A 25753-nucleotide genomic window follows, 5' to 3' on the forward strand; every position below is an offset into this window, starting at 1 on the left:
GAAAACATGCTTTGTGACATCTTCGTTAGCGATAGCCTTGGCTGCAGTGATCACAATATTGTGAAGTTCAGGATCCCGATGAGCACGCTAAAGATCAGTACTAAGACAAAGGCTTTAGATTTTAGAAAAGCAAACTTCAGCTCACTCAGAGCTCAGCTGGGAGTGATTCAGTGGAAAGCTTCCATGGAGGATAAAGGAGCTAGTGAGTGCTGGGAGTTTTTCAAGAACGCTCTTCTGGAAGCACAAAAACAGTTCATCCCCTTTCAAGGTAAGGGAAGTAGGAGGAGCAAGAGACCCCCTTGGCTTAACTGTGAGCATCTGAGTCTGCTCAAAACCAAAAGGGAAGCATACCAGAGACAGAAAATAGTACTGATACCCATTGAGAACTACAAGGGCATTGTCAGGGTGTGCAGAGATGCAGTTATAAAAACAAAAGGTAGCTCAAAGTGAAATTGACCAGAGATGTCAAAAAGTACAAGAATGGGTTCTTCAAGTATGTAAACAACAAGAAGAAACAGAAGGAAAATATTGGCCCACTGTTAAACAGGAGAGGTGAATTAGTCACTAAGAACACTGAAAAGGCAGAGGTTCTCAACACTTTCTTCACCTCTGTCTTTACCAGTTCTGTTGGGCCCCAGGCCTTGGGAACAGAAATCCAGGTCAATGCAAACGTAGACCTGCTGGCAGTGAAGGAAGGGTTGGTACGTGAACTATGACAGCAGCTTGACGCCCTACAAATTGATGTGCCCAGACATTATCCACTTGAGGGTGTTAAGAGAGCTGGCTGACATCGCTGCAAGGCTGCTCTCCATAATCCAAATTTTTTTCCCCAGCATTGGACACTTTTAAGATTCAGCTAGACAGGAAGCTGTGCCATCTTGTCTAGACCGTGCTTTTGCCAAGAAAGGTTGGACCAGATGATCCTTGAAGTTCCTGTTTAACTAAGGTGGGTTGAAAAGGGCAACTAACAGAAGGGCTTGCATCCTAAAATAGATAAAGTCACTATGGCTTTGACAACTTCCTCCAGTCTAAGCCACTTGCATGAAAAACCAAGATGGCAAGAGCTAATAAAGATCACATCTTAAAAATGTAAATTTTAATATTTATATGTTATGTCAATACAGTCACTTAACATTTGGGACGATTATTCTCATATAGGAACGCACCAGGATCCTAGGTTGTTCTGACCTCATATAGCAATTACCCTCTTCTTCACATTATTTTCCTGCTTTTTCCTTTGTGGTAATCGACTAGATGGGAAAAATGACATTTCTTTGCATGTTATTAGCCATAGATCTTAGAACAGAAGTCCAAATGGAGGGAGGTAGCTGTAAGGTAGCATTATCATTTAGAGGCCAAAAGATGTGGCAGTGTGAAAACTGAGGATATTTCTCAATGGGATGAAGAATTTTTGAGGATGGAGTTTCTTAACTTCATATATCACATCTAAGCTACTTTAGAGAGAAATTAATCATTCTTTGAAGGGTCCTGCCTCTCCCCATGAGATGTAAACGTAGTCACAGGCACCAGGTAAGTCTCATGCTTAAGGTCAGTGAGATGCATCCAGTTCTAAATTAGTGAATGTCAGCCATTCATTCTATGCACTTTACTTGGCTTCATCGTATTTTAAGTTACCACACACATCAGTGTTCATATACCACATTACAATGTTCTGATCATTATAGTTGCTATGGAAACTTAGCTCAAGTTTTATCAACATAAACTCAAATAATTGAATCGTGATTAAGCACAGTAGGAGAAGGAAGAGCTCACATCACATCCTTATACTTCAAAGCATATTACAAGGTCATAAGTTTAGGCATGCAGGAACAGGACCTCCGGGTACTCCCATTGTTTCCATCAAGGTGCAGCTGAACAGGAGTAAGGACTACAAAGGCAACGGCTATGAGTCTCATTTGGTACACACTGTCAGTAAAGTACTGTGGTAACTTCTTTTGCCTACTACACTTCACTGCAGGATGGAAATGGAGCTACTGGAGCCTTGCAAGAGCAGTGAGGGCCTGAAAAGCTGCAGAGTTATCCATTGTTCCATCTCACAGCTACAGCCTTGCCCCTAAATGTAATGTTGATTTAATATAATTTTGTGAGATCTAATTTGCATAATTAGCTTTAATTATCAGATAACTAGGTGCATAAATTCAATGTGGAAAAAAGAAATGTTAAACATTTATAGTATTTTCTATCTATGGAAAGACACAGGTTTTGAAGCCAGCACTAGAATTCAGTGCAGTAATTAATGATTTAGAACAGAATATAAGCAGAAAAGAGTCACATCTCAAGTGATTTTAAAGGCTTGGGGCCTGCAGCCATAGAAAACATTATAAAGGTTTTTAGGGCAGCTAGGTAAAGACAAGAGATTGTGCAGTATTTGCCATGGGAAGGTAATGTTAACAAGTACAGAGCAATGCATACTGCAAGGTTTAAGAAGAACTGTTTGTGCATACTGTGGGGTATGTGCCATTGCTCAGGCACAGCTACTCAGGAAAAAAAACTAGGTACCAGTTACAGAGCTCAGCTGCAGTACAGTGCTCAGTTCTGGTCATCTTAATTAAAAAGGGAAACAGTACATAAGCAATAGGCTCAGTAAGAGTCAATGTGAATGAGTAGAAGCAGTGAAAAAGCACAAAAGAAGCTTTTCTGAAATTTGTCTGTTTATTTTAGTGAAGAATAAAGATACATTATAGTATCAAACAAAACAATGAATACTAGACAGAAGAAAAGGCAGAAAATTGTAAATCCCTTTGCCATTTCTTTTAGGAGACAAAAAGAGGCAGTTAATCTGGTGCTACTGTGTGTCATTCACTGAAAGAACTCCTTGCCCCAAAATGTCACTGGGACAAATTTTTTGGTAGAAAGTGGAAGGAATTTGATGCTTACATGCTTGGTGAGTACTTCTGTAGCTAAATTCTAGGCAGAATGTTAAAGCAGAAAAGTTTGTAAACTGACTCTTCAGGACTTAACACCAAAAGTGCTTCTACCATGTGCCAGTTTTTTCAGACTTTCTTCTGGATTATTTCACACTTGGAAATATCAAAGACAGCATCACCAGATTACGGTTAGCAGTATAGTTAATTAGTAATGGTGTCCAACCATTTCTCTGGTTTATTAACTACTTTATTTCTATGATGACCTCAAATCACAACAACGCCTATGATACTGTAATTATGTATTAAATTAATCTGTAACAAATGAGCAAAGAAAATTCCATGAGGTATAATTGTTGATCAAGTTTTATCATGGAAAAAAAATTGCTAATTTATTCAAAAATGTGGAAAATGGTAGTGTAAATGACATCCTAGAACTACCAAGCATAGCTGTATGGGCATAATAAGTGTGTGAAGTGCTTTTTTTTTTCTTTTTGACAAAGTTCAGAACAACACTGGTCTAACTTTGCTCCTCAACATAGATTCAACCTGATGTTGTACTGGAATTTAATTTCTCTGGAACACAGATAATAACATGTAGCTGTCTCATAAGGATGCTCTGAGAATTAATTAGTGCATAAAAAGCTCACTGCAAAAAGCAACATTTTTCTTTAAGGGAGTTTTAAATGAGACAAAACACTGCTGCAAACTCATCAATAGTACAATATGAATCCATAAAGGAAATTTCCAAGGAAAGCAATAGGAATTCTGTGTTAGAATCCAGATCAAGGACAGAGGAAATTAAGCAGATTCTTTTATTATCAATAAAAACAGTTAAGCCTTTTTTCATTCTTTTTTTTGGGGAAGAGATGGGGAGGGAGGTGAGTGGGGTTGTGGATTGGTGTCAGATGGTTCTGCATTCTCTTTTCCTCACCGAAATAGTTTGATCTGCCAGCAAGTGCTGTAACTACCTTCACAGCTGGTTTGTACGAACACGCTATCTGGCCAGTTATCAAAGAGAAGAGGTAAACCTCTGAACTCGAGTGTGAACCTTCACTCAAGGGAACACTAATTTGAATCTTCGACTTCTATGCAATAGTTTATTTTCATGAAGCTTGTAGGAACTTAATAGTTTTGAGTCCTCAGCTGCACTTTCAAATTTGGTTGAAATTGAATACTGGGTTCGAAAGTTGTTGGGGAGAGTGACTGACTGACAGACAGATAAATGAACACGGACAACATGATTGCATAAAACTTTTCCTCTTAGGAAACCAGGATAAAAATAAACTCACATTATTATAACACGCAGTACACTTTCAGAGTTGCTAAGAAAGCCTCCATAATTACAGTCCTATACTCCTAAGGATGTTTGAAGGTATAGAATGGTTATAACTGTTATTCTTGTCTGACTACCTGTAAAATTGCTGCATGTCACTCATACCTAATGGCTGTTTGACAATTATTATTGTTGAATATGTGCTACCAACTGACTGTAGCTGGAAAAAACAAAAGGTAAAACAAAATAAAAATCTCAATATTCATTTAGAGTTGTCTTCACTGAGGTCTGTAAACAACACCTATTAACTCAGCTGGGAACACGATGAGCCCTTATAAGCTGTATAGTTAAAGTTCAGTCCAAAAGAACTGAACTCTTACAGGAAAGCCCTCATAGGAGAAGTCACTTGTAATTATTTTATGATGCCACCTTTCGAGAATCAAGCAAATACTTGATTTTGAAGTACATCAGGAAAAGCTGAGGCCCTTTTGGTCATTTAATAGAATACAAAAAGCCATTAAAATAAACTATGCTCCTCAAATGAGTATTTATTCATATTCTGAAGTGGCTTACTTTAACAACTTCAAATTTTAAAATTCATCTTTGCTACATTCCAATTGTTATTTTCAGTAAACAGATTGGCACTTATCTAGACGCAGAAGAACATTTGCCTGTAAAGATAACCCATTGCAAAGAAATTATCAAAGTTATAATGCATGCGGCATTCAACAAAAGCAAGTCACCCTTCTGGAAAATTCCAAATGCTTGGTCTGATTAAATTATTTACTATGTGAAAAGAAAGGTGTGTGACAACGCACCTAAATATGGATTTGCCTAGTGTTTTTGTCAAGGAAAAGAAGCCCCTGCTGGAAGTTTGAAGCTAAGCTGAGGTGATGCAGACTCCTTTGCTGGCATGAACGTCACAATTTGGGTACAATTTGCCCCAACATTACTGCAGCTTAACCCTGAACTGTATGTTTTTGATTAAATACTCATAAATGATTTTTGAGTTTTCTATCTCATATTTTTAGTAGCATGGCCATAGGCCACAAAAGGGTCAGATCTTGTTCTTCTTTATGCTTATGAAAAGACTTCTGTTGTCATCGATAGAAGTCATACATGCCTGAGTTTTACGATCTGTTTTCTCTTGTCTTGCACTTGTCAAGCACAGAACAGCCGAGCTGTGAGAACAGAAGTGGGAGGAAAAAAGAAATATTTTAGTTAATCAAGTCCTCCGTTTAGTTAAAATAACATTGGCCATTCTTACTTATTGATTTGCTTTGTGATTTTTTTCATTTCTTTAGTCCTCGTGCATGTCCATTAGTTCAAAAGCAAATTCTCTATCTGCTGATGACGAGTCTGGTCTAGTGGCATTGCAACTGTACCCTAGAATAACGTAGGATTCAGATGTTCTGCCCTTATCACCTTGTGGTGTTTTAGTCTCTCTCATAACAAGCAGCAAGTGGAATACTGAACAAAGTTTTTTTACATCACTGGAGAAGGCTTATTGTACCATAATGATCCTCTCTGGGCAAAATATACAAATGATGCAATAGAGCTCAGCTGACCTTATGTCTGAAGCCAGTCCTTAATATTCATCATTACATTGGCTTTCCTGATTACAGAGGTATGACATATATTCCTGCATCTAACTCAGTTTTTTGAATGAGTTTGCTACTAAGTGCAAATAAGAGACAAGATGACAAACTTGAGGTAGAGCCGCTTTTCTTGATGGGGGATGTGTGTGTGTCTTTATGTGTGTGTATATATATATATATATATTTCACCCTTGCTTGTACGTATCCATTTGCTCCAACGGCATCTCAGTGTTCTGTTTCTCTTAAAAGATCTTGGAGGTGAGATCTTCTTTTTTGATGAAGGGCTATTCAGAGCTTAGTGTTTTCATATCTTAAACCATTCCACACTGAAAATATATACCCTTTCCATCACATGCCAGAAAGAAGACAATAAAACTGCCACAGCAGAATAGACTGCAAGGTAAGTAACTGTTTTCTAGTTCTTCAAGACAGCTTGTAAAAAGAAAATGGGCAGTTTTTTATAACCATAGTTGAAAGACATGATGTATTTATCTTGAAACCTGGAGGAATTTTTATATCATCAGAAAGTTCTGACCTATTGATCTGCCTTCCATCTTGTGACACCATTTATACTCATGCAGAGCATAATACTCATGCAGAGCATAATCAATAGTATAGAAAAAAACATATTTTTCCCATATTACAGTGATATTTTAAGTGACAATACAGTCAAGGGAGAAGGCTTCAATAATAAAAAAATTTTAAATAAGAAATACAGTTTGGGGTTTAATAGCTTGGCCGTATTGATCTTTACCAGTGTTATTTGCCATATTTTACCATCAGAGGACTTGTCATCTCTGCAAAAGCCATTTTTTTTTTCCAATTAACTATTTTCAGCTGGAGAAGCAAATAAACATACTGAGGATTTAGTATACTTTCCTAAACTATAATAGGCCAAACTTTCCTACCCCAGGGTCCTGTCAACTTTCTGCCCCATATCCTCTGACCCTTTGGGATCCTTCAAGCTAAACATTTTTCAAAAATATGAAAAAAATCCCAGTTCTTTCCCTAGTCTAAGCAGTGTAGACGATCATGTCTCAAACCAAAGATGTTTCCATGCAGAGGTTGTGTTAGGAGGAGCGAAAGCAAGAGGACCCTCTTATCTGGTGCTCCAGTGACGGCAGAAAGTGTTGAGAGAAACATAGGCTTAGATGTTGGTCTTAGGCAACAACCGCTGCTCAGTACTGCAGAGGAACATGAAAAAAAGCCCAACGTCTCAGCCAGTCTGACCTAGAAGAAAAGTCCTTCCTCACTCTAAACCCAGCAGCTGATGTTCCACACAGTATGTTTCATGGGGAAAAGCTTACCTGAAAGCAATGCTCAGATAAATGAGATCTTGACTATATCTTCACCACTCTAACTGACTATATCAATCCAGTATACACTGGAAAATAAAAAAGGACAGACAAACTTCCTTATATTGCTGTTGTCAAATTCACACCCTTGTAACACATTTGGGGGCAGGAGACCAGAGTGTGATAGAAATTCAGGTAGAAAATGCTTATTGGCCTCCAATATAGGGAAACACAAAGAAATTAGCTAGGGCTACATGATTAGCAGCTTATGTAATCTAATTTAGAAAACAATAAATAGTGAAAACGATAGCCCCTGGGGAGACAAGGGGAACTCTATACACAGATGTCCAACACCATGAAAAAGACTGAGTCCAAGGTGGAACCACTATGCCCAGGGGTCAGGCTTCCAGGAGACTTGTACGTGTTGAGAAATTAAACTGGTGTCATGTTCGCCCAGGTCTGTGGTGCTGGTCACAGCTGGACTGGAGGGCCTTGACTATTGTGAGTAAGAAGTCTGTGAGTGTTGTGGAACAGAAATCTAAGAATAGAAGCTATTACTCACCTTCTATAGCTTATTAAATAAAATTAGCTTTATGTATCACTGAGTGGTGTGGTTCTGTTCTCATGTCCATCTGATTCAGATTCTCTCCAGGGCATCATAAGAGCAAGAATAGCACAGCTGACATTTTGGGTCATTGGATTTGCTGAACGTCATCTGAACACTGGTGCTGCCTCCTGTGGAGTTTCCTGCATTCGTACATGGCCAATATCTGATGCTTCAGAGGAAGAGGGAAGGAAAAAACAAACCATAATTCAAAAGAAGAAAAAAAATCTTTCTTGCCTCTGCAATGATCTTCTATTTTCATAGCCACTTCCATTAAAATCTTTTGTGTTGTTCCCTTATAAGAGTAGCTGGTCTTGTGAACAAATATCAAGAAATAATAGTAAGCATTGCCTGCATTAAATGCCAATGGAGATTACATGAAATGCTGGAACTCTACTTTATTCTTCTAATTATAGCCCACAGTAGACACATGTGCTTTGTTGAAGGAGTTTGCAGCTCTATGCTGAGGCACTGTGTGGCTTCATGCAACTCCTGTGAGGCTGTGCCTGTCAGTGCAGTGCCCCATCTCAGCCGTCATTTTCTTAACTTTAAGAGCAAAGTCAGAGAAACTGCCAAGGAGTTCATCTCACACAAAGTAGCTTGATTCCCCCTGGGCCCTGAAGCGATCAGCATCAAGAGGTGAAATTCAAAAAAAAAAATAAAAAAAAAAAAAGATAACTCAGATACAAAATATATACCTTAAAAGTTAGGAAGAAAGGGAAAGAATTGTAGTAGGATATCTGATATTGTTCTAACAGTCATCCTTTGGGAATTGTAAATTCCCTGTAAACTTCACAGAAAGGACAGCTGAAAGATTATTCATCTGAAACCAGTGAATGAAGAAAAACATAGCTGGAAGAGTAAAGAAGAAAAGTGTTCACTGTGCAACAGCTATGAATTTATTAACTCTTGAAGAGGAAGATAACAGATGATGTCAATACTGTATTTGTACTTGTGCACCACACAACAAAAGGTAAGGGAGGTGGAGCAGTTGGAAGTTCTGCAGGGGCCTAAATTAGGAAACACAACTAGTTTTGATACAATGGAAACCCGAGGCTTAAGCCACTAGGGACATTTCCTGTAAAATGGTACAAAAACTAGACACTCCTTATTCCAAGACTGTTTCTGGTTTTGTCCTTCTGTTATTAAAGAGGAGATGAGTGACACAGATAACAGCAAAATAATAAAAAAAAAAAAAAAGAGGTTTTACCTGAACAAAAGGAAACCTCAGATTTAAGTGAAATTTTATGTGAAAGATGGATGAAGGGAAAACACTGAGAGTTCTGTCAATATAATGAATGTTTAGACCCTGATGTATGTTAGCAGACTATTGGATTTGGAGTAAACCAACCTGCTCATAATGATCTAAGTTTCTTTTGTTTTACATCTTGTTCTTACTTCAAATCGTAAACTCAGACTTACCAACTCCAATACAGTGATCATAACTGAAGTAAACTTCAGATTTGCAATACCTTTGCTTATTTTCAGAACTAGAAATAATTGTAGTATAATTCAACCATATGGCCTAACCGATGCTAAGACTTGTTATTTCTGTTTTAAAGACTTTTACTCCCTGGGGCCTGGTAGAATCTGGGTACAAGGACCCATTATCATATTTTCAACTTCATTGGAGATCTGCTTAAATCTATTGTGGACTGAATCCACAATAACTGTGACTAAGTTTATGCATTCTGATGATAGATATAAATGGCATTTATCATGGTACAAATAGAAGCTCATCCCTGCATAAAGACAGCATCTCACACAATGTTGATCATCCTCTCTGAAGCAACAGTTTAAGGAAGGAGATGGGGACAGGATGACTATATATATGGTGAACACATTAACCAATAGCAATGTGATCCCTTTTCATTAGCTTCCTTCTGGATGTTTGATAATTTCCTCTTGTTCTGGTTCAGTGTGAGCTTAAGCAGAGCAGTGTAGCAGACAAGGTGCAGTGTGCTTGTACAGCTCTTTCTTAAGTTCTGGCACTGTTTTTTACCTCTGACACTTCCACTTCATTGGATTGTGCTTGTTTGAGAAAAGCAATACTCAAATTATTTTTTCATGGATATCTGTCTTCAGTTTGGGTGGTTGATTTTTTTTTGGCTTTTTAAGTATTTTTATTAAATCAATATGCTGTTCAGGAGGTGTTGAGCAATTTCATAGATGTAGAAAAGCAGTAGATAGAACAGTACCTTCTAATCTGTTGTTGGCTAACATTAAAATGTTTTTGACCAGTGGTGTTCAGCTAAATCTCATATAAACTGCATAGACAAGACAATTGAAAGACAAGTTAATCTACAGCTACAACAGCTTCACTTCACTAGTGATGATCTGAATCATCACTCAGGAAGTCAGATGTGATTGCCTATATTTACTGGCTCCCAAAATATTACTGCATGGAGCTAGGTTTTAGGTTTAACATAACATAACAAACAGGGAAGGGTTTGGAAAATAATCTTGTGACTCTGCTGTAGTGAAGGAGGAAAAAGAAAAACAAAACAACCTCTTGTGAATATATTACTTCAATTAAAGTAATATTACACTTCAATTAATACACTATATTACACTTCAATTAAATTATCAATATCTAATTTAGAGGAATTTCCTAAACTGTACTATAAAAATATTAGAGGTCATCAGTCTTTATTATTCCCAATATAATCAACTTCTCTTTTTCATGTCTTTCAGTTCGATGAGTTTGTCAATTTCATGAATGACACTTACTCAACTTAGACTATCTCTCAAAATCAGAAGACACCATGAAAAAAATCCTGAGCTAGGTAAAATATTGGAAATTTCAAAAGAGAAATTTAAACTATAGAACTGCAATATTGTTCATTTTAAGTCATCTAATTTCATTTTCTCAAAACAAGTTAGTACATATTGGACAACTTTTTGATTAGTCTCTGATATTAAAGAAAATTTTTAAGTTACTCGATGGTTTTAGAAATAAAGGGTGCCTTAGTCCATTTGTTTATTTAAAATTTCATTGTCAAACATTAATTCTTCTAATATGTATATACTATTATTTTAGTCGACTACGGTTCCTGGCAAAATTTTCTGAGTACATTCTTATTTACATTGTTCAGAGCTTCTAGAAGTATATTTTCTTATAACTGTCTCATTTTAGCCATTGTAAGTAACAAACACATCTGAATATTATTTAACTTATTAGGGAGGTCAAGACTGGTGCCAGCCTGGGCTGCACTGATCATGCCCTGGTGGAATTTGCAGTCTTGAAGTATACGGGCCAGCTGAAGTGTAAAGTCAGGACCCTGAATTTTAGGAGAGAAAACTTTCAGTTTTTTAAGGAGTTAGTGGATGGAACCCCCCTGGGAAACTGCCCTCAGGAATAAAGGAGCTGAACAGAGCTGGTAGCTCTTTGAGGATATTTTTCTTAGAGCACAAGAGCTCTCAATTCCCATGTGTAAGAAATCAGGAAAGGAAGGCAGGAGACCAGCACGGCTGAGTAAGGACCTCCTGGTCAAACTAAAATATAAGAAGGAAATGCACAGGCAGTGAAACCAAGAATATGTTTCCTAAGAAGTATATAGGGACACTGCCTAGATGTATCAGGATGGGATCAGGAAAGGTATGGCTCAGTTGGAGCTGAATTTGGCAAGGGATACAAAGAATAATAAGGACTTCTACCAGTACATTTTCCAGAAAAGGAAGACTAAAGAAAATGTACCCTTCCTGATAAATAAGACAGGAGAACTGGTCACAACCAACATGGAGAAGACTGAGGTAGACTAAGCAGATCCAGAATAGGGCCACGAAATTGATCAGAGGGCTGGAACATCTTTTCCATGAAGAAAGGCTGAGAGAGCTGTGGTTGTTCAGCCTGGAGAAGAGAAGGCTAAGAGAAGATCTTATTGCAGCCTTTCCATTTATAAAGGGGGCTTATAAGAAAGATGGAGAGAGACTTTTTATGAAGGCCTGTAGCAATAGGACAAGGGGCAGTGGTTTTAAATTGAAAGAAGGTATAGTTACATTTCACATAAGGAAGAATTTTTTTACAATCAGGGTGGTGAGACACTGGAATAGGTTGCCCAGAGAAGTTGTGGATGCCCCATCACTGGAAGTGTTCAAAGTGAGGTTGGATGGGGCTTTGAGCAACCTGATCTAACAACAGATGTCCCTGCTCATGGCAGGGTATTTGGACTAGATGATCATTAGAGGTCCCTTCCAACCCCAACCATTCCATGATTCTATGATTCTATCATCTGTAAAGTGTCACTTGTGTTAGTTTGTAACACAAAAAACTTTTTGGTTCTTTGGGATGAAACATACAGTAATATTGTAACTAATGAGATTTTCCAAAATGTTCACTTCTATATAATGTTTCTCAGATTTATCAATGACTAATTCAAGTTGAACATTTCTAAAAATCTGCTTGTTATATATTATATTGCAGCTAAAAATGAGGAAAAATAAGATAGCTAAAAGCATATCAAACATGCAGGGGACAACTAGATTAAAAAAAAGCACTAGGTAGAAAAATATGTTCTGAAATAATAGGAATATTAAAAAAAGGTTTTAAGGAATAAAGCCGATGAACATTATCCAACATATGTAAATAATATTGATAATATTGACACTTTCTAATGTGGAGCTTGTATATTCAACCATGTAAATGATGTATACATTTCTTCTTCCTTTTCTTAAGTTGATGTCCTCTCAGCTAAAATAATTTTGCTTATAAGTGCTTGAAAATTATAGAAATCATCTGCAGAATGTAATTGTCATCTAATATTCCAGGCAGCTTTGCCCATCTATGGGGAGAAAGAAACAGATAAAGGGGAAACATAAAAGACAAGCAATGAGAAAAAGTGGAATTATAGACTGCTGAAAAGAAAAACTACTGCTATCAGTCCTGCCAGTTCATGAGAAACTGATCTGCAATTCATGAATGTGACAAAACACATTCTCCTTACGAAACAATAAAACACAAAGAAAATAGATAAATAGGGACAGAAGGATAGGTGCCCTGGCATACCTAGTGCAGAACTGCGAATAGTATTTCAACTTAGGCAGATCCTTTGTGTGTTTACAAAACAAGGGCATGAAGAATGCAGAAATAAGAAAAAAAATGACACTTTTACAACTGAAAAAATGAGCCCTACAAAAATGAAGATGTAAATGAAAAATTTTGAACTGATATATAGTCTGCTGATAACTGGGGAATCCTGGAAGCCTTGCATTTGAGACGCTATGAGAAAAGCTGTTTACTTTTTTCTTGTAATCTAAGTTTCTTTCTAGCTGACAGAAGCTGAGATTCTTTCATGTGTTTTCTATTGTTGTTTTGCTTTTTTTCATAAGAGTAGAGCTCCTGCAGTACTTTGTCTATGACTCCTTTTTTGTCTGATTACTCCAAAGTCACCATATGTCTTTTTTTTCCTTCTTTGTATTCCCCTTGTCTTTAAATGCATTGGATAGGAAATTGTGTTTTCTTCTCTCTGTTGGAAATGCAGGAGTGTGGTTTTGTTTCTGGAAGCAAAGAAAGCAAACTTCAGGGATCAGACTGAGTAGAGTTTTTATGATTCTAGGCATTTTAAAATCAAGTCAAATAATGTATGCTATTATTCAAGTGCAAGTGTGGTCACCTTAACCAATACTTTCAAATTTATCAGCTTTGGCCTTCCACAGATTTTGACATTCTTTCTTCCTCCATGAGATTCTTGGTTCATTTTAAAATGCAGTTGTAGGATTTCTAGCCTTGGATCAACATTCTATAGTTTCAGATTAACATGAGGAAGTAGGAGAACCTCTGATGGAAGAGGTCTTAAATCAAACAGCTATGCCCATGTGACATTTTAGAAAGCCTTATTCTAACATATTTGTCTGCACAATAAGACCTCTTTAGAGCATAACAGCATCACTGGTTCCAGAGCAAAAGTTCTGTATGTTCTTGGGCATTAACACTTCCATTACACACTCTTTTCTTTTTCTTTTTTTCTCAACAAATTCCTTCTCCTTTTCTTATCTGTATGAAGAACAAATAACAGTGATATCTCAAAGGAATTACAGTGATGGATTAAAAGCAATGTACAGGATCACTATTATGTTGTACTTGTCCAAAGTGAATAAAATGGAATTAATTTCAGATTTGTAATCACAAGATGTGAGGCTAATGAAAGACACTAATTATATCCCTTTAACGTGCTAAGCATAAAATAAGTAAGTGTGGATAATGTGTTATGATTTTGATGAAGATCAAAAGCATAGGTTTTCAGGAAAGGTTCTATGCAATGGAGAAGAGCCTATACCTTTAAAATTAGCAAAGACATCTGGCATATCAGATTTTCTCTTTGGTCTATGGAGATGACACTTTTCAATACTTCATTTTATATCCCTGTAGTAAGGCCAGGAAGAGATAATTGTCTAATCCTCATCACACTAGGTTCATTCTTTACAAACATTTAGCAAATTATTATTTTCTTAGGAATGCCTCCAAGTACTGACTTGATTTAATATCTCAACTTACTCTGGAAAAATAAATTTTCACTTATGTAAACGTTGCCACAAGAAAACTATAAAAAAAAAAGAGTTAGGTGTCCATGCAGGAAACAGAAATTTAGAATTAGACAAAGGTATGGAAAACTAGTTCATCTTAAAATTTTAATATTGACTATTACAAATAACAGCAAGCAAAAGCGTTCGAAGAAATACTGAAGAAATTATGTAAATCACAACCTCAGTGATTAGCAAATGGAAGAGGAAAATTAGCTTGTTCTTTAACTGCTATTTCTGAAACATAGTTGCATCAACTTTACATCAAGTTCCATAGTAGCTTATCAGCTTGCAATAACATTGTCGACCATGCCCCCTTTTCTCTACCTGTACTGTTAATTTAATATCAAGTATCTAAAATATTGTTCCATAGTATATTTTCATACTGCGTACTCAAAAAATCTCTCTGTGAAGATTACCTTGTGAGTTTGCTTAACTCCAGTAACTAGTCAGTGACAATTTGACGTCAAATAAATGTCTCTGAAGAATTTCGTTTGTTTGTTTTACCCTGCGCCCACTCTTTATCCTACCACGTTAAGCAGTTTTCCTCTTTAAGTGATCAATTCATATAATAATACTGCTTGGAAGTTTTACAAAAATATTTCTTGAAATCAAACAATTTCTTTAACAGCTGTTCAGGTTTGCACCAAACCTTCCAATGCCCATTATCCTTTTATGTGCAGTAGCCTACTGAACTAGCAGATGCAGTGATGAGCAGCAGGCTTTTCAGCCATGTCCTGTAGCCTGCTTATCTTTAGGTGCTGCATTAAAAATATGTTCTAAATGGCATGAGTGTTGCCTAATGGAAGAAAAGTTTTTTTTTTAAAAAGTACGTGTTTTCAAGTTGTTTAGCCAATGCTGTATTTAGCTCCATTTTACAAACAGAGGATTAAGTTCTTCCTTTTTTTTTTGGCAAAGCAAAGCTAAAGCTGGTAAAACTTGGCAGGGGTATGTGGAAGAGAAGCAACAGCAACTCTATTTATGTTTCATTCTCTCTGAAACCACAGTCTCACAACCAGCTTGAAGCTTTGTCAGGCTTTAGTCAGTCTGTGATTCCTTCAAATCACAACAGGATAGGAAAGGACTGAAGCTGAAAGATGAGCTGCTGTATAGCACACCTCAGGTGAACATTTCCCAGGGTGCAAATAATGTCTCTGAGCAACATTAACAACTTCTGAACATTTTCTGCCCACCATTGAGGAGAACCCCTGTCTGTGTAGCTCCCAAAGGAAAGGCAGCTTTGCTAGGTGACCAGAAATGGAGACCAGCTGAATATATCTTAAGTAGCAAAGCACATGTGGCTTATTCTCCGCATACCTCTAAGACGTGGGGGAAGATGTATTCCTTGGGTCTGATCAGAATGAAGTATGTTCCAGAGTGATTTGTTGAACTTATGCTTATGGGTTCACTGAAAGTCCACTAAGTAAATGAAAAATGTTGCATTAGCATTAATAAGCTTCAGAAACTAAAATCCTATGATCTGCAGAGCACAAGCCTGTTTTCACAGTAAATCGCCTCATTGCAGTTTTTGAGCTGAAAAAAAGTAATGAGATTAGCAACTCCCTTTCATGGATATTTCTCACTTCACAATATAAATGGATATGTACTGCTTATGGATTTGTTCCTGTCTGTTCCTTACCACCAACTAGTAATTCCATCAGATGTGTATTCTTCTCCTCTGATAATCCCTTGAAACTTGTTGGACTCAACTAAGCATTATGACTTGGAAAAGGAAACAACTTTGAGTCAATACTTCCAAGAATAAAGTTGAAAAGACAGACATTTTTATTACTCCTGCACAGCAAACACACTGATTAGAATGTGACATTCTGAATGAAGAAATTATGAAATGTCAGTAAGCAAGCGCTGACATGACAAAATTCTTTTAAATTATTTCATTGATCAACGTCTAGAAAGCCAAATTTGGCAGCATCTATAGAATAAAGAAGCAGAGTGATTCACAAAAAATACAGCTCTTGAAGGGAAAATCTTCCTTTTCTGAGCATGAAAAGATCTGAGTGAGAAAGCAAATCAAACGCTTCAGAAAATGAAAACCTCATAAAGAAATGAAAGCTGGCAGCGAAAGAAAACTGTAAGCCAGGTTGCTCATATTATCCATGTTGTGTCTTTAGTTGGATCAGAGGACTGGCTTGCTTTGAATAGCACACCCTGAACAGTAAAAAAATCTGTGGACACATGCTCTGCATCACTTGGGACTTACCCAGCAGAGGAAGGAAGCTGAGGTGACAGATCTCCACTTCCAGTCTCACACTGCACCATGTGGCAAAGGCACAAGGAACTGTGCCCTGGAGGACAGACAGCCAAGAGGTTCGTGTAATTCCATAAACCCTAAAATATTCTTAAATGAATGCTACAACAGGAAAGTGGGAAAGCAGCCTTCAGTCCTGGTACCGGGCAAGCTGAGGATCTCCCATTGCAGCTTATCTGCAGATATACCAGTTGTAGTAGATCATTTTGCACCAGTGGAGCATTGCAGAGGTACCCCACTGGAGCAGTAAATCTAGCCCAGCATATTTCATTATGGAAGGAACTGCTGAGCCTGACATTTACATGACCTGTAAATGATATTGGTCTTCCCTATTTCACAGTAGACTAACCATGTTGGATGTCACCTCAGGGTGAAATGGGTATACTTGCGTGTATAGATATATATGGTTTTGTGAAGGAACTGTAGTACTAAATATTTTCATAGGACAAATCTGCTCATTGCAACTCTGATTCTCAAAATAAGCAAAAATAATTTTGAATAAATTCATATTTTGTTTGACAAAGGATCGTGGGATTTGACAAATTATCTTGGCCTATCCTATACATAGGTAACAAGGGGCAACTTATGTGCTTAAATATAGTGATCTAGCCCCTTTTATGTGCCCAGAGGTATCTGAGAAATATATATGAGACAAACAAGGATAAGCACAGGGCCTGTTTTTCTTCTGGAGTGGCAACTGGAAGCTAAAGAGGGTACCCTGTGCTAAAATGGCACAGGAACCTACCTTCAGGTACCTGAATAACTCCCCTATTGCTTATGGGAGAAAACAGGAGGAAAAAAAATCAGTTCAGCAAACCCAAATGCATATACTACCAGATCTGAGTATATTGTAAGGACTGACAGATCCAATGGTAGATTAATGGGTGCATACTGAGTCTAACTACTTCAATGTTATTCAGTAGCTAAAATTAGGTACCTCTGGCCATTGAAAAAACAGGATTTTGCAAGGATTTGAGACTGAGTTTTAATAAACACAGAGGTAAACAGCATCAACTAAGTAAAAAAATGGAAATCAAATAAGGAAAGAAATATGTAATTTTTAATGTTTAGCCTGAGATCACAATTTATAATGGGCAGTCTATTTCATGCTCTTGTACATCACAGTACAATGCACATCAATGTCCTAAATGCATGTACAATGTCCTAAACAGATAATGTTGACAAATAAAAATACTTCTTCATCAAGTCAAGACAGGAAGCAGATCTGCGATCCACGTAACAGAAACCTCTAACTATACCTATACTATATTTAGAGAAAGACATAAGCGAAAGTAGAATCAAAGGGACATTTTAGTTAAATGGTTGATTATAAAGAATTTAAGGCTGGAACAAAACAAGTCTTTTTTGATGACACATGGTAAAAATGTCCCAAAAGTTAGTGTGTGGCATTTGAAATAGAGGACTGTGCCTTGCGATGGATAAGAATTTTTGTAAGATTACAAGACAAATAAGTAATGGTGAAAATGGAGGAATTATAAGTAATTTTAATTTCCCAAACCTAGACCTAGAAAAATGAATGCACCAGTAGCAGCAGATATCACATTCCTCGATATGATAAAAAAAATTCCTTTATAAAATAGTGAAATCATAACAAGAAAATATGATGCTAGTTTTATTTTTAGTGAGAGAAAATCTTGCAGAAGTAATAGGAAAATTCAGCTTAGTAAGTCAGGGCTTCAATTCAGTTGGAATTTTAAAAAAACAAACTTGAGAAATACTGGAAATTTTCTAGCAAGGTTGCCTAGAATGATGAGTTCAAGAATTTGAACTTGAACAGGATGCAGAATCCTGTTGTGTCCAAAGTCCTAGCATCACTTGATGCTTCAATTGCAGGAAAAAGAAACACAAAAAACAAAACCCTGACAGGGCTACAGACTTCCTAGGATGATTAAGCAGTTCTTACAGACATGAAGAGTAAGAATAGGGCATGGAAACATGGAAACGGGAATGAAGTAGAACTACATCTTGGCAGTTTAAAGATGTAGAAAAGACCAAGAACCTATCATGGACCTAGACCTCACAAAGAAAATGAAAACACGACACTAATGTTTTCTTTAGCCATAAAATGAGAAATGACCAAAAAGGGTAAACCCAGTGTACTGCATACTGACACGAGATTAAGGATAAAAATAATGATGTGCAGCCAAATATTAAAAGATGATAATGGAGTCAAGTAGGAAAAGTGAGGATAGAATAATGGAAACAACAATATATGGCATGGAAAAAATGTCTAGATTGCTCAGGATAATGAAAAGAGTGTCTGAAAGACCGACATGTGAAATGACAGGTATAAATACCTAAACACTACGGAACAGGGGAAATAATTTTAAACACCACCTCCACCTTCTTGTGGGACTATGCATTTATTCTAGAAATTGTTGCACAAATTTTTCAGTGACTTGGTTATTTTTCTTTAGTGTTGTACTTTGTACTAGAGAAGTGATCCAGTTGTACAATAAAAGCATTTCATATTCATACGATATAATAAAATCATAATACTGTAAATCTTTGGAGTATTAGGCATAAAACTTTTCTTGCAAGATACTGAGAAGACAATTAAAATAAAGATTTCTAATTATTCCCCACTATTATCAATGAAACCTTTATAAGAGCATCAGTTCTTTTGCAGTTATAAAATAAAGTTGTGCAGTTTTACAAGTGTGACTCATGAACTACAACGAATATGTGGCCTGTCTAAAACTTTGGCACTTACCTAAGCCTTGCCTAAGATTTTAAGCAGAATTGGAAAGAAACTCCTCACTAATCAGCCCCCCTCTATTACCATAGCAGTTATGCAATGAAATAATTAATTTCAGAAATTTTCACGGAAAACAGTAGTCTACAGAAACCTATGAAGAATCTTCTAATAATCTCAAGATCTCTTATCAATATCCATAACTATAATGACCACAGGAAAAGATTGAAAGAGACTGAGAACTGTCAAGGCTCAGGTTCCTGTATTAGGGAATGATTATTTAAACAGAATTTCAAAGTAATCAAAAAAACAAAACACACAGCATTGTACAAAAGAAGGCAAAAGAACTAAAAAGAAAGGGGATTCTCCCTGTGATTTGATCTGCAAGAAAAAAAGTCCTCCTGATTTCAAGTATGGTCTTCACTCTAACCCTGGGTGTGTGAGCAGAGCTCAATAGCAAGGTACCTGATAAATCGATGCTACTGAGAGCACTAGTGAACACTAGTCTCCAGTCTGCCACTGTGTTCAATTAAGGAAAAACTTTGGGAAAGAGAAGAAACCGAAACCAAAATAAATTATGCATGGAAGGAAAAAAAAATGGCCCCATTTGGCAATAGGCAAAATTCATGAAGCACATTAATACAACTGTCAACATATAGCATGTACAAAGAACAATCAGTCTCCTTTCAAATCTTTTTGAAGATATCAATACATCAGAGAGCCAGAGATTCCATTTCAAACTTTAAAAATTCTCATGTTCTGTCATCTTTTCCATAAACTTGTCATCTTTTATCTTAAAACAATTAAGATTCTTTGTTCTTGTTATGCTGTTTTGAAAGACTAATCTTGAGCATAAACCTTTGGATAACAATAATAATAATTTTAAGTGTTTTAAATTTATTCTTATGTCAAAATTTGTATTTCTGTGGCTATTTTCTTCTCCTGAAATTTATCTTTATATTTATTATGCAGTCAACGTCCCCCTCAGACTCTGTTCTGCTAAGCTAAACAAGCCAACCACTTTTAATCTCACTTCTTTAGACAGACACTCCTCTCCTTTAATTAATCTAGTAAACCACACTCTGTCTTCAGATCAAAATTTATTTCTGGAAAAAGGCTAACCTAAGCTTTATATGTTATTCCAGAGGAGGTCCTGCCCATGTCTCGAAGAAGAGTTCTGATAATTCTACATCTCCATTAGATGACAGTTTTCTGTCCAAACTCTCTGCCTCTCTGTTTTGCCAAATGTATCTTAGAACAGTAGCAGCCCTTCTCATATCTGTCTCATGGTGCCTTCTTCAGTCAACCATGCACACAGATTTCTCTTCTCCTCTGTCTTTTCCGTTTGGACAACTGACCAGTCTACAGCAGTTGTCTCTGTCTCCCTCAGTGCCTGACTTTTCATTGTTCAATATCATTCTATTTCTACTACTCCAAGGGTTAGTCCACAATAGCAACAACACTCTCCAGTTTTCTTGTTTCCCCAATTAAATGAACCCATGCCTATTCTTTACCTGGTGGCCACTACTGCATCTATTAAACAGGATCAGTCCCAACAGTGTTGTCAAAAGATGATCCCCCTCCTTTCTGACAACTGTTAAACTCTTCCTTTTGCTGTTTTTTTACCTACCTTACAATTCGTTAGCAATCTCTGTCATCCACACCTCATTTTATAACTGTACAGGAGTCATGTAGCAGACACTGAACCTAAATCTAGATCAGTGACATTCTCTGGATTAGATCCCTTCTCTGAGAAATTGGAAATATTAAAAAAAAAAAGAAAAAAAAGAAAGAGAGATTGGTCTCTCATGATCTACCTTTACTAAAAACATGCTGATAACTAGGATAATTGCATTTTTCTCTTTGTCCCTGCTCACTCTTTCCTTCAAGATCTTTTATAAGACAATTCCCAATACTGAGGTATACTATAAGGGAGATTGCTGGTGGATAATTTTCCCCATTTTCTGGAAAATAATAAGCTGTTTGACAATTTAAGCAACAAGTTCCGATATAGACAGATTTTCTTCCATGGGAAAAAAAATCTACAAAGCCACAACTAAAATTGGTTTTGCTATTCTTTAATCCACTTGATAACAAGAGTTCAAGAAAACCTGGTCATATGCTAAACTTATAAAAATGGCATTTATTACAGAACAGCACTGATATAGTCTGCATGTTCAGGGATTAAAGATCTTATTAGGTCTTGGTTACTGCATATCTTTTGATTAGCCAATCAAAAGGCTAATGTTCACACAAATTGTTGGGGAATGCAAAAGGATTTGTCTAAGCTTGCTTTTGACAATTGTGTAGGTAGAGTGCACCTGAATCTAAAGTATAAGTGAGCTTCTCAGAAGATCTTTTCTTAAAAAGAAACAAAAAAAAGGTTGCTAAATAAGTTACTGCATTATCAGGGAGATTCTAACATGCAAGGAAGAGGAACCGACAGCAACAAACTCAACTCAGAAAACCCAGACGACAAAAAGAGCCTTACTATTACTTTTTCATAGAATCATAGAATGGTTTGGGTTGGAAGGGACTTCAAAGATGATTTAGTTCCAAGTCCCCTGCCATTGGCAGGGATGCCTTTCCACTAGACCAGATTGCTCAAAGCCCCATCCAACCTGGCCTTGAACACTTCCAGGGAAGGTGCATCCACCACTTCTCTGGGCAACCTGTTCCAGTGTCTCACCACCCTCACAGGAAAGAATTTCTTCCTAATTTCTAATCTAAATCTATCCTCTTTCAGTTTAAAACCATTACCCCTCATCCTATCACTTCATGCCCTTGTAAAAAGGACCTCTCCTTCTTTCCTGTAGGCCGCTTTCAGGTACTGGAAGGCTGCTAGAAGGTCTCCCCAGAGCCTTCTCTTCTCCAGGCTGAAGAGCCCCAACTCTCTCAGCCTGTCGTCATAGGAGAAGTGCTCCAGCCCTCTGATCATCTTCATGGCCCTCCTCTGGACTCGCTCCAACAGCTCCATGGCCTTCTTATGTTAGGGGCCCCAGTACTGGACACAGTACTTTAGGTGGGGTCTCACGAGAGCAGGGTGTAGAGGGGGAGAATCACCTCCCTTGACCTGATGGCCACGCTGCCTTTGATACAGCCCAGGATACGGTTGGCCTTCTGGGCTGCAAGCACACATTGCCGCCTCATGTTGAGCTTCTCATCAACCATCACTCCCAAGTCCTTCTCCTCAGGGCTGCTCTCAATCCATTCTCCTCCCAGCCTGTATTTGTACTTGGGATTGCCTTGACCCAGGTGCAGGACCTTGCACTTGGCCTTATTGAACTTCATGCGGTTTGCACGGGCCCACCTCTCAAGCCTGTTAAGGTCCTTCTGGATGGCTTCCCTTCCCTCCAGCGTGTCGACCACAATGCACAGCTTGGTGTCATCAGCAAACTTGCTGAGGGCACACTCAATCCCACAGTCCATGTTGCCGACAAAGATGTTAAACAGCGCCGGTCTCAATATTGACCCCTGAGGAACACCACTTGTCACTGGTCTCCACTTGGACTTTTAAGCAAGGTTCACATTCAAAGAAAGAGAAAGAGAAGTGAAAATAGAAGTCCATTGTTATTTTCACAAGCCATCATTAGTTGGCTGCAGATAGCTTTGAAAAAAAACCACCTGGTCAGTTAAGGCATTTGACAAGCCTGGAAAGGAAAAAACAAAACAAACCCAAGCCAAACCAACAAAACTTTGCTCTCCTTGGTGGCACCTACCAAATGTCACATTCTAGGATATAATGGAATACAGACACAGACACCCACATCACTTGGAGTACTGGAATTAACACAGGAGAAGCAGAGCTGTGATTTCCCTGAGATAATTTACCCTCCATTGTCCAGTACTGACATTCAGGACCTGAGAGATTTAGATGCCACCACCCTGTTGAAGTGTGCTTTTCCTTTGCTTTCTGAAGTCCTCCATACCATATTCATGAAACTACATATGACATCTTAGTCATTGCAGGGAATCTTGGTTCTCAGCTACTATTTGTCTTGGAAAACCTCCCACTATGAAACATCAGCTAAACCAGTGGCCTGCCAGCTTAAACTGAGAGATCATAAACAAATTAATAGCTTGAAAATCGCAGCATCCTCATGAAAGCTGGCAACACAGACAGCAACAGGAGACTGGAAACAGGGTGAGAAGTCAGCTAACCATGTGATTTCCAAGCAGATAGTCTGTGATATGCTGCATACAGCAGGTACAAGTCTGAAAAATACGTACATATTAGCAGAAAGCATATAGTTGCTGTGCTTAAAAGAACAAAAGAACAGAATAAGTATTTTGTATGGCTATAAATGGTGACCATGCAGGCGCACAGTACTATTAATTTCCTCTCCCTGTATGTCTTCAGATCAATGAGACAGGCTACACCTACCTGTTATTTTTTTTAACTCCATAACATACCTTAAGAAAAATACATTTTGGACAGAGGAAACAGATACAAAAAGAAAGACTGGACCAATTTTCCCCTGCTCATTGAAGTATCCATGTTGTGTGACATCATGGATCAGCTGCGGACAAACTGGTGTATATTTGTATAGATCTTACTGTTTCCTCATTGTTTTTGAGAGATAAACATCACTATCCCACGGAAACCACACTCCAGAAAAAGAATGCTTCCACAATATGAGAAAACAACTTTTTAAAGTCACCAATTTTTCAAGACAATTCACTTTTCTAAACTGCATTGTGGGAAGATGCTTTGGGTGTTGAATGTGTCTAATATTTAAGTTTATAATGCATGTATCAGAAATGAAAAATGTTGCCCCAGGTTGCCCCAAACTTAAGGCAGGTTTTTAATACCTAAGATTACATCAGGTCTAGCCTGATTCCATGACTTTTAGTAAAATCCCAAAACACAGAACACTTAAGTACCTCTGAGTTTTAATCTCTGAAAGGTACATGTAGATCTAGCATGAACTAGATTCTCCTCCTGAAACAAATATACACAATTAGACAGGAAGTATTAAAATTAAATTATTGTGATGTAATCTTACGCACAAGCATTCAACTGCCAGTGAGTACATATACACTGAACACAGAACCCTTGGCCTCTGGATTCAGATGCATTCACTTTTAGCTCTCATACTTGAGCTAAAGGTGAATCTGTTGGTTGTATGAAAGGTTCGTCACGTACCTTTAATTAATGCACTGCAGAACAAAAGTCTAATGACCATAATGTTCTTAAAAGGAAATTTCTTGCACAAATATATTTTATATGTTAGTTAATTATACAATCCATAAATTACTATGTGACTCTCTGACGTAAAAGATGAAGTCTCATAAATAGAAAACTATTGAGAATAACTTTCAATAATTTACTAAGTGAAGTGACGACTTATAGGACATGATATTGTCTCTAAATATAGCAATAAATCAAAAGTGTAATGCTAGGAGAAGTGTAATTTATTTTTTCCTTAATTTCTTTCCATCCTGGTCTTTTCACTTCTAAAATATGAGGTACTTGCAGCCAAAACTGCTCTGGGGCCTGAAGGACTGTAAAAATACTGTGCTTCACCATCCTATGCCTATGAATGATTGTCTGGACCTGAATTCCCAAAAATTTGTGGAAGCGAAGATCAGTAAAAAGCCTATCTGAATGCACACATCTTCCTGACTAGGTAACCCTTAAGTCTATGGAACCAAGGGAGTATACTACCTTCTCAATGTAAATGTGATGAACAATATGGGTCCTTGTTCTGAATTATATGAATTTTATTTTGGACAAGGTCCATTTAAGCCGTTTTTCCTCATGAGTGATCTGTCAGTATGAAACAATTGTTACATGCATAATTTTACTACAGTTGGCATTTTCAAATCCTCCGTAATTTGTAACATAAAACTCGGAACACTTTCCAGAGACTCATCATTCAGAATGTTTTGCTCTCTACTGTCAGTTTAAATCAAAACTAAAATTCAGCTTATTCTTACCTCTACCTTTCACTTCACATTCTGGTTTCTACTTTCTTACGTGTTATTTCCCACTGCATGTTGTACTTAATGAATGTAAATGGTGAGTTTTGAATTGGACTATAATTTAATCTTTTAGTTCTTAATATCCTGGTATTTTCAGGCAGTAGGTACTTTGTAACTGAACAAAGTAGGGAGGGCTCAGAATTTATATGAATCTGGCAGAAAATACAGAATGTGATTGCGTGAGGAAAAGAGGGGACATTAAAGATTATACTCTGACAGCTAATCATGGCTAGCTGTTGAAGTATCTAGCTGTGCTTTACAGTATGCAAAAATATTTTGGAAGACCCATAAAAATGCCAGCAAACTAGCAAAATTTTCAGAAACATTATAGATATATGTGGGTATTTTTTTTTTCACTAGAAAGTACAAATTCATTTAAGGTTACTTATAAAAATTTGAATTCCTCAGTAGTTTACCTAAAAGTAAGTTCCACATTAAGTAAAATCCATATTGCAATATGAGTATTTTGAGGAATATAGAAATGCAGAGTACCACCTGTTGGTGAACAATAGAAGTCACTGCTTAGAAAAAAGGCTTCATAAAAATCTATTTGCCACTTGGACACATCTCTCTGTGACTGTCAGGATCTTTAAGATAAATGTGCCA

The sequence above is a fragment of the Nyctibius grandis genome, chromosome 3, assembly GCF_013368605.1.
Source record: "Nyctibius grandis isolate bNycGra1 chromosome 3, bNycGra1.pri, whole genome shotgun sequence".
In the NCBI taxonomy this organism is placed as follows: Eukaryota; Metazoa; Chordata; class Aves; order Nyctibiiformes; family Nyctibiidae; genus Nyctibius; species Nyctibius grandis.